The following is a 4,271-nucleotide window of genomic DNA, read 5'->3' on the forward strand; positions in this document are numbered from 1 at the left end:
TGAGGCAGTTCTGAAGGCAAAAGGGGGTCCAACCCGTTACGAGCATGGGGTACCTAATAAAGTGGCCGGTGAGTGTATGTTAACAGACAGAGCATTTTGTGACTATGTGACTGGAAAGGATCATCCCTCTGTTCCCAGGGTCCTCAATGTAAGAGTTGGCGACATATGTGGTTCAAACTCCCAGAAAACTGCAGGTCTGCTGCAACTCTCAGTTCTTTTAATTCAAGGCTGAATACTTTAATTTTTGATGCATGCCTTTTGAGTAATTGCTCCCTTCTTACATTATTCTCACTTTTATTCATGTTTCTTTTTAGACCAGTAAAATTCTATTTTAGCAGTTGCTGAATGAATATGCTAGATAAATACTCTAGAAATGTACGTGTATACAGAACAGGGTTAATCTTAATGCTAACTGGTCATTGACACAATTGCTTCTCAGATGAGCAGACTATTTGCTATTCTAGATGCTGTACAGTGTACACTGGCATGCCTTTTCCTCTCCACTCTCCTTCCCACTCACTCAGTCACTTACACACACAGAAACAGTATGCATTTGCCAGCTGAATGCAGTATTTCCTGTCTGCATCAGGGGTAGACTGAGTGTCTAGACTGGTCACCCTCTGGCTAGATTATAGGTCCAGTGCTGTTCATGAGTATAGGAACCCCTGCTTAAGTTGACTAAAAAGAGGAAAAATCATCTTTAGGAAAGTGATCTTAATGCCTTATTTAAAAAATTAGGAAAAATCCAACCTTTTAAGGACACCAATTTTTTTGTGAATGAATAACAAACAAATAAAAGTTCTTCCTTAAAATACAAGGGGCATGAGTATACACACCCCTATTTTAAATTCCAATAGAATAGGCAGATTTTTTATTATTATTAAAGGCCAGTTATTTCATGGATCCAGTATACTATGCATCTTGATAAAGTTCCCTTGGCCTTTGGAACAAGATACCACCCCCATCATCATATACCCTTCACCATACCTAGAGATTGGCATAGGATACTTTCCATAAAATCATCTCTAAATACAAATCAAAACAGCTAACTGTATCAAGTTCTGCATTGGGAATGTGACTGTGGACAAAACCATTCGAGTAACCCTAACCCGAAACCCTGGATGACCAGCCATGTCCGTACACTCCTCAGAGCCCGCAACGCTGCCTTCAGGTCAGACGGACCGAGCAGCACTCTGCTCAAACTGACCTGAAAAGTGGAATTAAAAGAGCCAAGGCGGACCACAAGAAGAGCATAGAGTTCCACCTGTCCAGCAACAACACACGGGAGGTGTGGCTGGGCACACATGACATTACCAACTACAGAGGCTGTGATGCAACATCAGGGGACCTGACTGCAAAGTCGGCAGAGGAGGTGAATTGCTTCTTTGCTCGCTCTGAGTCATCACACCAGCACCACTCATCTGCCCCATCCCTGCCTAAACCCCCACCTGGTTCCTGCACTACCCCAGGCCTGCCTTCATCCACATCTGGTTCCTGCACCATCCCACTCCTGGCAGTGAACCCAAGGAAGGCTGCCGGCCCAGATGGAGTTCTCGGCAAGGTGCCCAGGGCGTGCGTTCACTAGCTCACCCTCATTTTTACCAGGATCTTTAACCTTTCCCTGGCCCAGGCAGTCATCCCACCCTGCCTAAAACTAGCCACAATCATCCCAGTGCCAAATAAGTCTCCCATCACCAGCCTAAAGGATTACCGTCCTGTGGCCCTTCATCAATCATGAAGTGCTTTGAGAGACTTGTTTTCCAACATATCAAGGACTACCTCCCCCCAGACGTGGACCCCTATGAGTTTGCATACCGTGCAAACGGATCCACAGAGGATGCCATTGCTGTAGCTCTCCACTCTGCGCTGAGCCACCTGGAGCAGCAGCAGAGCTACGACCGTATGCTCTTCGTGGATTACAGCTCTGCTTTCAACACAGTCATCTCGGACATTCTCATCACCAAACCGGTCACTCTTGGCCTCCCCCCCTCTCACATGTGCCTAAAGGTAAAGGACTTTCTCACCAATTGGCCCCAGGTGGGGAGACTGGGCCCCCACCTCTCCGCCACTTGCACGTTAAGTAGCGGCTTCCTGCAGGGCTGTGTGCTGAGCCCCCTTCTGTACTGGCCACAACTGCAGTCCGCCCCACAGCAACAACCTCATTGTCAAGTTTGTTGACAACACCACAGTGGTCGGACTCATCTCAAAGGGAGATGAGGCAGCCTACAGAGAGGAAGTCCTGAACTTGGAAGCTTGGCGCTCGGAGAACAACCTGGCTCTGAACACCAAGAAAACCAAGGAGATCATCATCGACTTCAGGATGAACAGCACTGACCTAACCCCCCTGTACATCAATGGCAAGTGCGTGAAGAGGGTCCACACCTTCCGGTCAAAGATCATTGGCTTGTAATTTATATTTTCTTATTTTGTGTCGACACTGTAAAGGGGTTGCTTCAATCTCATTGTACAGGTAATGCACTTGTTTGTAATGACAAGAAAGGCTTTCTATTCTATTCTAGTTTAAAACCATGCCATTGCCAATTTACAAAAGATGATTTTTTATTAAGCAGCACTGTATGCTTATTGAGCAGCGCTGTATGTGACTGCTGTCAGGTACACCATTCACTGCCCCCCCCCCCCCCCCCCCCCCCCCCCCCCCCCCCCCCCCCCCCCCCCCCCCCCCCCCCCCCCCCCCCACACACACACACACACACACACACAGACAGTATGCATTTGCCAGCTGCCAGCTAAATGCGGTATTTCCTTAAGTCTGAATCAGGGGTAGACTGAGTGTATTGACTCAGACTGGTCATCCTGTGACCAGATTAGCTATCTGACTGCTGTCGGGTGCACACAAACACACACACACACACACACACACACACACACACACACAGGTGTATGTGACTCCTTACAGGTTTACCACGACATCACCGAAACTCGAAAACCTACTTTGCATTCTAACTTTGCATATTGTTGTCTTTTCATATTGAGCCATTTTACCTGTGCAAGTATCTGATTGTCAATATGCAGAATGTTGGCATCACACCCAACCACTGCTGTGTTTTATTAGACTTTTTGAATCTATTTTTATCAACTCAATGAAAAGCATGTTATAAATTTAATCACTGGTGGCTCAGCTGTCTAACTATATGTTGTTGGTACTGGTGGTTATGCTGGTGTGTGTGTGTGTCTGTGTAATCTCTGTGGGAGAGAGGAGTTGCTTTGTCAGGCATATTACATGAGCTTGGTGTTAACCAACGTTAAGCCAGAAGCTCCACAAATAGCTGCTTAATTCTGCGCTGATGAATGATTATGCACGTCCCCAGTCACTCTGGTTAAACTTATACAAAGAGTATTGGAGATTGGCCCAGTTGGTCTTTAGTGTGAGCGCCTCTTCTTCAACATGGGCACTTGTAAACAACTATACACACTATTTCACAGTGATGTACCATCACTAGGTGATCATGTCTTAAACTATGACTCACACTTTGTCACTCCTTACCATGACTAAGCAGCTCATCCTCAGCTGTTTTCGTACCTCCTCCTTATTGGCTCAAAGTAATCTACCTGTACCCTTCACAAACAGTGTATGCACACACGTGTTTAAAATAGCTAAAAGCACTAAATACATTGTCATAATGGCTAAAAGTTATGGATAATGTTTGAAACTTCAAATTGAATCTGCCACTCTGAGTGGTTGTTATATGAATGAGAATGTGACCAAACTGTAAAAGGATTGTAACAATATCCAATTATCATTATTAGTTAATATCCAGTGTATTAACCTGACTGACAAAAAAAGCCTGGGAAGTACATCTGACCCACATACTGTACCTTTTTACCTGCATTACATCACTGTCGGTAAATACAGTCATAAAGCCATTTATGTCTTTATGGCTGTGACACACTCACCATGACTTTGTCCAACACGCCTGTCCCCCTGTGGCATCGCAGCAACGCCACACATTCCTGTCAGGCTTGTGAGTGGAACTTTACTAGTTCAAATTCCTGGAAACAAGACCTGCAAGTTGCCTCTAGAGACCTCTGCTTTTAAAACTAAGCTAAACAAGTTGAAGGTTGAAGGAAAGAAAGTATTTTTCTTCTGAGAATGAATGATGAGTACACATACTGTATGTTTTTAAGTTTTGTTACATGGAGGGGCCATTATAACTGAAAATGAAAACCATTGGACTTTTTTTTATTTGCCTCCGTCAGATTTTAAAAGGAACACAATTAAACCAAAAGATATACTACATGGAAAATTAAAA

This window comes from Etheostoma cragini, chromosome 23, assembly GCF_013103735.1.
Source record: "Etheostoma cragini isolate CJK2018 chromosome 23, CSU_Ecrag_1.0, whole genome shotgun sequence".
Lineage (NCBI taxonomy): Eukaryota > Metazoa > Chordata > Actinopteri > Perciformes > Percidae > Etheostoma > Etheostoma cragini.